This window comes from Aquarana catesbeiana, linkage group LG06 (assembly GCF_042186555.1).
Source record: "Aquarana catesbeiana isolate 2022-GZ linkage group LG06, ASM4218655v1, whole genome shotgun sequence".
Taxonomy (NCBI): Eukaryota; Metazoa; Chordata; class Amphibia; order Anura; family Ranidae; genus Aquarana; species Aquarana catesbeiana.
In genome coordinates, this window is record NC_133329.1 from 171,937,093 (window position 1) to 171,949,042 (window position 11,950).

An 11,950-nucleotide genomic window follows, 5' to 3' on the forward strand; every position below is an offset into this window, starting at 1 on the left:
ATGAGAGCTGGAGACAGCGGGTTCTGCCACATACAGTACGCCGACCTTTTGAAGAATTACTTGGACCAGGAGTCCTCCTAGGAAAAGCAGTTAATGAGACTGAGATTTCCTTCTCCAGGTGGATTGAGGTAGTTTTCCAGCTAACAGCGGGAAGTAACACCACCCGGCAGCTAATAGTGCCTCTTGTGGTATCGGAGGATGAGAAAGTAGCTGAAAAGCCCATCATCGGTTATAATGTCATTGAAGAACTCTTCAGGGAGACAGCTGCCAAGGGAAAGGAAGACATGGTACAGGTTTTGTGGACGTACTAGGGACAGCATTGGAACTGTCGACCACCAAAACAGAGATCCTTGTAAATCTACTACAAGCCAACCACAGGGAAACTGGTGGTACTACACTAAAGACTGGTACTAAGAGCCAAAGAATTCCGGCAAACACTGTGAGGTATCTCAGGTGTAGGGCTCACACCAAACCAGCATTGCACAATCAGACAGTTTTGTTTACATCTGATGAGACCCATTATTTTCCTGATGAACTGCACATCGGTGGGCCATTAGTATCACTCCAAAAGGGACATCCATCCCAGTTTGGAACACAACTAAACGGTATAATATTTTACCAGGTGAGACTAGGATGGGGTGTCTCAATCCCATAAAGGCAACGTACCCACCTCAGCTGAAACTGAAGCAATCAGTGAGTGTGGCCACTCACTCAGTAACTCATCGGCCACAGACATCTAGACCAGGACCGGAAGGTCGAGTGGATAACCTAAGCACGAGTCAGTCACCGGTAAGTGATGAAGGACGACGTCAGGTGTGACAAAATGTATGTAGGGAGGAGCAACGTGCTGGCGTCACCACATGCACGCAGGTCCTGAAAGCAACGGGCTGCTAACGAGAGATGGCCGACTCGATTTTTACATGCCTTTTTTTTCATCAAAATTGTAAGTGCATTAATTCTTTTAAGTCGATCAATAAAGGTTTTACACTATGCAAGCCTTTATCTTGCAATGGGGACCTTCTTAACTTATGTGTGTATGAGGCCATCCAGTTTGTGAAAACGCTGGGAGCAGTGGTGCACCATACAGAGACCCGAGGGGGGGTAATAAGCCACAGGCGCATTTTGATCTTCCGTAACAGGAGATCATTTACAGCTGGTAAGAGGCAGTTTTTATAGAAGTCGAGGCACTACTACTTCTTTCACTTTTCCTGGGTGTTACGTTTGTGTGCCACTGTGGAGGATCACATTGAACTAGCATCTTCAACACATGGACTTTTCTTTGGGTCTTCATTTGCCCTGGAATAAATCAGTGACTTTTTTCACTAATTGTATTGGAGTTTTTTACTAATTCTTTTCACATGTGTACATAAACAAAAAATAAATAAATATTATTGTAAAAAATAAATAAATAATTAAAAAAAAACTACTGACACCGCCCTCTGCCCTACTGACACCAGGTGGACTCTATTTACTAATTTCTGTTTCAGCGGCTGAGCAATGTTGTTAATAACCATTGCCCAGCTGCTTTTTTTTTTTTGACAGCTCCAAATGCCAGAACTTTGTTTACACTAAAGCTTTCAACAGGGAAACCTCACTGACAGCTGAATGAGTCTTTGGTTGTTAACCGGTTCCCAACCGCCGCACACAGATGTACGTCGGCAGAATGGCACGGGTGGGCAAATGGGCGTATCTGCGATCGTGTCCCCCACCCCGTGCCCACGGTGGTCAGGTTCGTTAGGGGAGCGATCCGTCCCCAGGGCCAGACCAATGATTTATGGTCTGGACCTGGTGATCGCTCCTAATGAATGAAAACCTTCCCCTGCCTGTGTAAGTGTAAACACAGACAGGAGGAAGTGATGTCATCTCTCCTCGTGGAGTCTTTTCGATTCCAGTGAGAGAGAGAGGACATCTTACCATGAGTTGCACCAACAGTACACTAACACCAGTGTATCTTATATGTGGACAATTATTACACAAGCGTGCCACTTTTTAGTCACTTGTTTGATCATGGAATTGGTGCATGTGGCACCGTGCGATCTAATCACCGGGGCTTAACCCAGGGGCTTGTAGGTTCCCGTCTTAGGCTGAGGGAGAGCGACTGCTTGAAGCGTTATCATTTTCTCACTGTGAAGTGGAGGGAAAATCGGAATGTTTTCATTCTGTCCTTCCTTCACGCAGACATGATGGTCCAAATTCCTACGGCGACTGGTGTTGTGGAGAAACCCCTCTGTGTCCACGAATATAACCTTAATATGGGAGGGGCGGACCTCAACGACCAGTTGTTGGCGCCATACCTAATTGCCCGTAAGGCCAGACGCTGGTACAAAAAAGTGTCTGTATACTTAATTCAATTGGCTCTGCTGAACGCTTTTGTGCTATACAAGGCTTCAGGACGAACTGGATCCTTCCTTAAATTCCAGGAAGAGATCTTCATAGCCCTTCTGTTTCTAGATTGTGCTGTGGCCCAACTTCCCAAGCCAAATGCAGTAAGCTGGCGGCATTAGAGGCATTTTCCTTATGTCCTCCCTGGTTCGCCTACCCAACGAGCCCCCCAAAGAAAATATTGTGTCTGTAGAAAGCGCGGATATAGGCGTGACACCCGCTATTATTGTCCCTCCTGTCCTGACCATCCTGGTCTTTGCATTAGTGAATGTTTTGAACATTACCATACACTAGTGGAGTATTAGCGTAGGGTACAGCACTGCACAGACTAGGACACACATTCACAGGGTCTCCAAAGATGCCATCACATTTTGGGAGACCCAAACCTGGAATTGAACCATTACAGTTACAAAAAAAGTGTAAAAAAAAAAAAAAGTTAAAAAAATATAGAATAAAAAAAACAAAAACAGTTGTTCTTTTTTTTGTTCTCTCTCTCTCTCTCTATTCTTTCTCTATTGTTCTGCTCTTTTTTACTGTATTGCAATGAATGCAATGTTTTATTGTTATTATGTTTTATCATGTTTGCTTTTCGGGTATATAATTCTTTTATACGTTATTGTTTACTGTGTTTTATTGTTAACCATTTTTTTGTTTTCAGGTACACCATTCAGCTGCAGCACGGGTTTATTTATCTTGACAGCAACAGCGTTTGCTCCCACGATATGTAAACCCATGACTCCAACGCTGTCAGAGGTTATTTCACCACGACAGTTAAAAAAAAAAAGCATATTTGCCGAAGCATGGGGGCAGGGGTGGAGGAGCGATTTGCTCCTAACATTAGGGGAGGATTGCCCCCATGCTTTTAGGCACAGATTGCGTTAAAAATGTTTTATTGTATTTGCTTTGCAGGTATGGTAAGTCTTATACCCCGTACACATGGTCGGACATTGATCGGACATTCCGACAACAAAATCCATGGATTTTTTCCGACAGATGTTGGCTCAAACTTGTTTTGCGTACACACGGTCGCACAAAGTTGTCGGAATTTCCGATCGCCAAGAACGCGGTAACGTACACCACGTACGACGAGACTAGAAAAGGCCAGTTCAGAACCAAGCGCGGCACCCTTTGGGCTCCTTTTGCTAATCTTGTGTTAGTAAAAGTTTGGTGAGAGACGATTCGCGCTTTTTCAGACTCGTGGTTTTCAAATCGTTTTCTGCTCTTCAGTGCATGCAGCGAGTACCATTGACTCTTGTCATTGTGTTCTTGTTTGTTCGTTACTGTTTTTCAGGTCGCTCTTCACAGGCCTTGCTGTTCTTCAGTGCGTTCTGTTACTTTGTTCTGAGCAGCCGACCGTTCTCAGCCATGTTGCGTATACATACTCCTCGTAGAGTTCGTGCTGTGCGGGGGCTTGGTGTTGGGGTCCTGACCTTGACACAAGTCCAGTCCATGAACAGGGTGGGGAGGAGTTCATGGACCAAGAATTGGTTGCTTCAGCGTGACCAGTTCTGTCATATGCCTTTGCTCCATGAGATCCGTGAGAATAATCCTGATTATTTCAGGAACTTTCTCCGGATGACGGACCCCGTATTTCACATTTCAAGTTTGTTGGCTATGCTGACCCCTTATATTAGCAGGCAAGATACCTGCATGAGGCAAGCCATCACTCCGGAGCAGAGGCTAGTCACCACCCTGCGGTACTTGGCGATGGGGGGAAGCCTGCAGGACTTGAAGTTCTCGACAGGCATCTCCCCCAGGCTCTGGGGATCATTATCCCGGAGACCTGTTCTGCCATCATCCAGGTCCTGCAGAAGAAGTATATTAAGGTAAGATTTTTATCCTTTAATATCACATTTTATTGTATTTAATGTTTGCTAATACATTGTATTTCTTTCCCCATTCCCTAATTACCATGACTGTAATATGCTGTGAATGTCCCCTTTGTCCTCATGCATGCTGGATTGTTATGTAATTTTTTTTTGTCCTTCATACATATTTGCCTTCACTTACCTCCCCAGCATGGTCTCCTGGCCCTATATTCACCTCATGTAGTCACTTAACAATGTATTTTATCAGCTCCATAGTAGTGCTTTACCCCAAACACCCCCTAAAATGTGTAAAAATGTGATTTGTGCTTTAAATTCAGGCAGAGTGCCAAAGGCTTTTTTTGGGGGGTCCCCGAATCATTTGGAACCCTCCCTCCCCCCAACTGCTAAGTCAGCTGATACCAATTCTCTATCTATCCTCAATCATCTATCTGTTGACTGTGCCAAACCCATACACACTATACCCATCTCTTTTGTGGTCAGATGTATGGATGAGTTCCCCAAAGCATGTAGTGCAAGGGCCTGCCTGTATACTTTCAAATGGTACTGTTTAAAGTTTTGGTATCCTATTATTATCTTGATAGGTAATAGCAGAATGTCCAAATGTGCTAAAATGTGTGCAATGTGTATTTATATCTTTGTATTATGACACTTCTTACCTGTCCAGTGGGCTGCCAATAGTGTAACTAAGGAGGGACTGGCCAAAGTAATACCCATTATTTAGGCATTCATCTCTCAATAAAGTGGAGAGGGTTACCTGTCCAAGAGTCCCCCCCCCATAATGTTAGAAATGGCCCATGAGAGGGGGTGGGGGAGGGGGAATCTGATAGGTGTACCTTATACTTTGGTCTTTAAAAACTCCCTCAAATAAATGTTATCTTGATGTTGGCCAAGAATGCTGCTTTCCCTGTTTATGTGCAAAATAACTAATTTGTTTTTGTTGTTTGACTCCACAGTTTCCTTCCATGCCACAGGAATGGCAGACTGTGGCCTCCCACTTTGCCCAGCGGTGGGACTTTCCTAACTGCGGAGGGGCAATTGATGGGAAACACGTCCACATCGTCCCACCACCAACTCGGGGTCATACTATTTCAACTATAAGGGGTTCAATAGTATTGTGATGTCGGCGGTGGTGTCGGCTACTTACGAGTTCCTGTATGTGGACGTGGGGAAGAATGGCCGGATGTCCGATGGTGGAGTCATCGCCCAGACGGAGTTCTACAGGCGTCTCCAGAATGGCAGCTTGGACTTGCCACCTCTAGAAGACAATGTGGAAGGACTCCCATTCGTCTTCGTTGCAGATGAAGCGTTTGCGCTGGGGGACCATCTTATGCGGCCATTCCCGATGAGGACCCTCACCCCGGACCAGAGGGTTTTTAATTACCGGCTGGCCAGAGCCAGAAGAGTGGTGGAGAACACGTTTGGAATCACATGGTGATTACAAACTGAATCATATCATCCTGGCGTGCTGTGTTCTACACAACTTTTTACGGCAACATTCTGCCAACTATGCTGGCTCAGTTGGGCCTGAGGCTGGAATTCAAAATGAACCAGCCCTGACGGCGCTTGAAAGTGGCTGTCCTGGCTTGCCCCCCCTGAGTGCCCATGATGCCCGTCTAAGATACCTTGAATACTTTGCGGGTGGGGGCTATCAATATGCCAGACAATGTCTGAAACCTTTTTCAAATAAAAAAAAGAATTTAACTACTAAAATCTTTAGTGACATTTACTGCTTGTGTTTCTTTTAGCTGACCCTGACAGAATTGTGGTGAGTCTTGAAAATGGCGTGATTGTGTAACATTACAAAGCATTGTTGGGTGTTATTTACTAAAGGCAAAGACACTTTGCACTACAAGTGCACTTGAAACTGCACTTGTAGTGCAAAGTGGATTTGCCCTTAGGAAATAACCCCCATTGTCACTGAAAACACCAATTAGAGCACAACAAAAGTGTTGGAGCCTTGAAACAATAATCCACACATTCTTGATTAACAATCTTTTTAATACCAGCACAATCACATGTGCATTTAGAAAAGGTTTTTAAAACAAACCAACATGTTTGTTGTATAACAATTTTTGGGGTCACATTAGAAAAAGTAGAAATTAGGGATGAGCTTTGTGTTCGAGTTGAACCCATGTTCGACTCGAACATCGTCTGTTCGCCCGTTCACCGAATTGCGAACAATATGGGCCGTTCTCGCCAAATTCGTGTGGCACGTCATGGCCCATAATTCACTGCGGCATCGCAGTGCATTGCTGGCTGATGATTGGCCAAGCATGCACTATGACCCACATGCTTGGCCAATCACAGCGCCGTCTGAACAGAGAGCCATAATTGGCCAAAGCCAAGGAGGCTTTGGTCAATTATGGCTCAGGGGATTTAGGACACGCCCCACACTATATAAGGCCACCTGCACGGCGGCCCTGTGTAGTGTGTGTTCCGGCGTTCATAGATAGAGAGAGAGACAGACAGTGTCATTTGATTTGAGTTAGATGGATTAGGCAGAACAGTCAGTCAGTTAGCTGCACTTACAGTGTATTGTGTATATATATGCATCCCAGGTGTTGCATATATATATATATATATATATATATATATATATATATATATACACTGTATTCAGTTTAGCTAGATCCGTTCCTGACAGGCAGGCTTGTCTTGTTACAGTATTTACAGCTACCTGAAGAAAATCGCTGGTGTTCTTTTGATCCTATTAGTACCACAGTCAGGCAGCTAGATTATTTACAGTTAGTGCAGTGCGTCCTGCTCACAGTGTTCAGCTAAAACTACAAGTTAGTGGGGTGCGTCCTGCTCACAGTGTTCAGCTAAACCTACAAGTTAGTGGGGTGCGTCCTGCTCACAGTGTTCAGCTAAACCTACAAGTTAGTGTGGTGCGTCCACCTCACAGTGTTCAGCTAAACCTACAAATTAGTGCGGTGCGTCCTGCTCACAGTGTTCAGCTAAAACTACAAGTTAGTGCGGTGCGTCCACCTCACAGTGTTCAGCTAAACCTAGAAGTTAGTGCGGTGCATCCTGCTCACAGTGTTCAGCTAAAACTACAAGTTAGTGCTGTGCATCCTGCTCACAGTGTTCAGCTAAACCTACAAGTTAGTGTAGTGAGACCTGTGCACAGTGTTCATCTAAAGCTACAAGTTAGTGCAGTGCGTCCTGCTCACAGTGTTCAGCTAGATCCGTTCCTGTTATCTTCTTACTGACAGGCAGGCTTGTCTTGTTACAATTGCTGGTGTTCTTTTGATCCTATTAGTACCACAGTCAGGCAGCTAGACTATTTACAGTTAGTGCAGTGCGTCCTGCTCACAGTGTTCAGCTAAAACTACAAGTTAGTGCGGTGCGTCCACCTCACAGTGTTCAGCTAAACCTAGAAGTTAGTGCGGTACATCCTGCTCACAGTGTTCAGCTAAAACTACAAGTTAGTGCTGTGCATCCTGCTCACAGTGTTCAGCTAAACCTACAAGTTAGTGCAGTGCGTCCTGCTCACAGTGTTCAGCTAGATCCGTTCCTGTTATCTTCTTACTGACAGGCAGGCTTGTCTTGTTACAATTGCTGGTGTTCTTTTGATCCTATTAGTACCACAGTCAGGCAGCTAGACTATTTACAGTTAGTGCAGTGCGTCCTGCTCACAGTGTTCAGCTAAAACTACAAGTTAGTGGGGTGCGTCCTGCTCACAGTGTTCAGCTAAACCTACAAGTTAGTGGGGTGCGTCCTGCTCACAGTGTTCAGCTAAACCTACAAGTTAGTGTGGTGTGTCCACCTCACAGTGTTCAGCTAAACCTACAAGTTAGTGCGGTGCTTCCTGCTCACAGTGTTCAGCTAAAACTACAAGTTAGTGCGGTGCATCCACCTCACAGTGTTCAGCTAAACCTAGAAGTTAGTGCGGTGCGTCCTGCTCACAGTGTTCAGCTAAACCTACAAGTTAGTGTAGTGAGACCTCTGCACAGTGTTCATCTAAAGCTACAAGTTAGTGCAGTGCATCCTGCTCACAGTGTTCAGCTAAAACTACAAGTTAGTGTGGTGCATCCACCTCACAGTGTTCAGCTAAACCTACAAGTTAGTGCGGTGCGTCCTGCTCACAGTGTTCAGCTAAAACTACAAGTTAGTGCGGTGTGTCCACCTCACAGTGTTCAGCTAAACCTAGAAGTTAGTGCGGTGCGTCCTGCTCACAGTGTTCAGCTAAACCTACAAGTTAGTGTAGTGAGACCTCTGCACAGTGTTCATCTAAAGCTACAAGTTAGTGCAGTGCTTCCTGCTCACAGTGTTCAGCTAAAACTACAAGTTAGTGTGGTGCGTCCACCTCACAGTGTTCAGCTAAAACTACAAGTTAGTGCAGTGCGTCCTGCTCACAGTGTTCAGCTAAACCTACAAGTTAGTGTAGTGAGACCTCTGCACAGTGTTCATCTAAAGCTACAAGTTAGTGCAGTGCGTCCTGCTCCCAGTGTTTTAGCTAAAACTACAAGTTAGTGTGGTGCGTCCACCTCACAGTGTTCAGCTAAACCTAGAAGTTAGTGCGGTGCGTCCTGCTCACAGTGTTCAGCTAAAACTACAAGTTAGTGTGGTGCGTCCACCTCACAGTGTTCAGCTAAAACTACAAGTTAGTGTGGTGCGTCCACCTCACAGTGTTCAGCTAAACCTACAAGATAGTGCGGTGCGTCCTGCTCACAGTGTTCAGCTAAAACTACAAGTTAGTGCGGTGCATCTACCTCACAGTGTTCAGCTAAACCTAGAAGTTAGTGCGGTGCGTCCTGCTCACAGTGTTCAGCTAAAACTACAAGTTAGTGCTGTGCGTCCTGCTCACAGTGTTCAGCTAAACCTACAAGTTAGTGTAGTGAGACCTCTGCACAGTGTTCATCTAAAGCTACAAGTTAGTGCAGTGCGTCTTGCTCACAGTGTTCAGCTAGATCCGTTCCTGTTATCTTCTTACTGACAGGCAGGCTTGTCTTGTTACAGTATTTACAGCTACCTGAAGAAAATTGCTGGTGTTCTTTTGATCCTATTAGTACCACAGTCAGGCAGCTATACTATTTACAGTTAGTGCAGTGCGTCCTGCTCACAGTGTTCAGCTAAAACTACAAGTTAGTGGGGTGCGTCCTGCTCATAGTGTTCAGCTAAACCTACAAGTTAGTGGGGTGCGTCCACCTCACAGTGTTCAGCTAAATCTACAAGTTAGTGCGGTGCGTCCTGCTCACAGTGTTCAGCTAAAACTACAAGTTAGTGCTGTACATCCTGCTCACAGTGTTCAGCTAAAACTACAAGTTAGTGCTGTGCATCCTGCTCACAGTGTATAGCTAAAACTACAAGTTAGTGTGGTGCGTCCACCTCACAGTGTTCAGCTAAAACTACAAGTTAGTGTGGTGCGTCCACCTCACAGTGTTCAGCTAAACCTAGAAGTTAGTGCGGTGCGTCCTGCTCACAGTGTTCAGCTAAACCTACAAGATAGTGGGGTGCGTCCTGCTCACAGTGTTCAGCTAAACCTACAAGTTAGTGCGGTGCATCTACCTCACAGTGTTCAGCTAAACCTAGAAGTTAGTGCGGTGCGTCCTGCTCACAGTGTTCAGCTAAAACTACAAGTTAGTGCTGTGCGTCCTGCTCACAGTGTTCAGCTAAACCTACAAGTTAGTGTAGTGAGACCTCTGCACAGTGTTCATCTAAAGCTACAAGTTAGTGCAGTGCGTCTTGCTCACAGTGTTCAGCTAGATCCGTTCCTGTTATCTTCTTACTGACAGGCAGGCTTGTCTTGTTACAGTATTTACAGCTACCTGAAGAAAATTGCTGGTGTTCTTTTGATCCTATTAGTACCACAGTCAGGCAGCTATACTATTTACAGTTAGTGCAGTGCGTCCTGCTCACAGTGTTCAGCTAAAACTACAAGTTAGTGGGGTGCGTCCTGCTCATAGTGTTCAGCTAAACCTACAAGTTAGTGGGGTGCGTCCACCTCACAGTGTTCAGCTAAATCTACAAGTTAGTGCGGTGCGTCCTGCTCACAGTGTTCAGCTAAAACTACAAGTTAGTGCTGTACATCCTGCTCACAGTGTTCAGCTAAAACTACAAGTTAGTGCTGTGCATCCTGCTCACAGTGTATAGCTAAAACTACAAGTTAGTGTGGTGCGTCCACCTCACAGTGTTCAGCTAAAACTACAAGTTAGTGTGGTGCGTCCACCTCACAGTGTTCAGCTAAACCTACAAGTTAGTGCGGTGCGCCCTGCTCACAGTGTTCAGCTAAAACTACAAGTTAGTGTGGTGCGTCCTCCTCACAGTGTCCAGCTAAACCTACAAGTTATTTTTTTGTGAGCTCTGCACAGTGTTCAGCTAAAGCTACCTGTAGAAGGTTGGTGGTGTTTTCCTGATCCTATCACTACCGCAGGCAGCTAAAAAAGCTACAAGTTAGTTTTTTGCGAGCTCTGCACAGTGTTCAGCTAAAGCTACCTGTAAAAGGTTGGTGGTGTTCTCATACTACAGGCAGGTAGTTGATTTTGCTAGCTGCAGTATCAGTATATATATATATATATATATATATATATATATATATATATATATATATCCCAGCTTAGTGCAACTACAGGCCATTAGTATGTCTGGAAGGCCAAGAAGGAGAGGCAGACAGTCACAAGCCAATAAGAGAGGGCAAGCAGGCTCTGTGTCTAGTGCTGGTCGTGGAGACGGTGCATCCTCATCAGCACGTGGCCGTGGGACACGCTTGGCCTTTTTTTCGGCAGCTGGCCGTGTTGAGACGCAACATGCGGAAGACTTGGTCGAGTGGATGACCAAGCCGTCCTCATCCTCCTCATCCTCTCTCACCCATGCCCAGGGTACTTTGTCTGGCAAAGCAGCGGCCTCTTCACTTGGCTCAATGTCATCAGTGACTCCTTCCCTAGCCCCACCATGTCCTCCTGAGGAGTCCCTCGAACTGTTTGACCACAGTGTTGGGTACATGCTCCAGGAGGATGCCCAGCGTTTGGAAGGCTCTGATGATGATACTGAGCTCGATGAAGGCAGTAACGTGAGCACGGACAGAGGGGGTGCCCAAGAAGGACAGCAATCTGGCAGTCATGCTCCCCCTGCTGCAGCATACTGCCAGGTTTGCTCCAGTGATGAGGAGGGAGGGGATGATGAGGTCACTGACTCAACGTGGGTGCCTGATAGGAGAGAGGAGGAGGAGGAGGCGGCACATCACCAACGAGGCAGGATGCCCTCCAGGGGCCAGCCTAAGGGCAGCACCTTGACTGCATCACACCCCAAAGCTCCACATGTGCAGGGCGCTGCAGTCTCTGCGCGTTATTCAAAAAGTTCTTTGGTGTGGGCCTTTTTTGAGACGAGTGCATCAGATCGCACCGCTGCTATTTGCAACATATGTCTCAAGCGTATCTCGCGTGGCCAAAACATCTCCCGCTTGGGTACCACATGCTTGACCAGACATATGTTGACCTGCCATGCAGTTCGTTGGCAAGCGTATCTAAAAGACCCACACCAAAGAACAAAGAGGACCTCTCCTTGCTCCTCATCAGCTGAGATCTCCAACCCCACTATACCTTCAGTCCTCTCTGAGACCTGCACTGAGAGAAATGAAGGTGTAGAATTAGGTGTGTCACAGCCAAGTACTTGGGGGCAATCTGCTTTTGGTACACCGACGTCAGATTGTACCAGGCAAATTTCCCTGCCCCAGCTGCTGCACCGCCGAAAGAAGTTTGCTCCCAGCCATCCACATGCCCAGCGGTTGAATGCTAGCT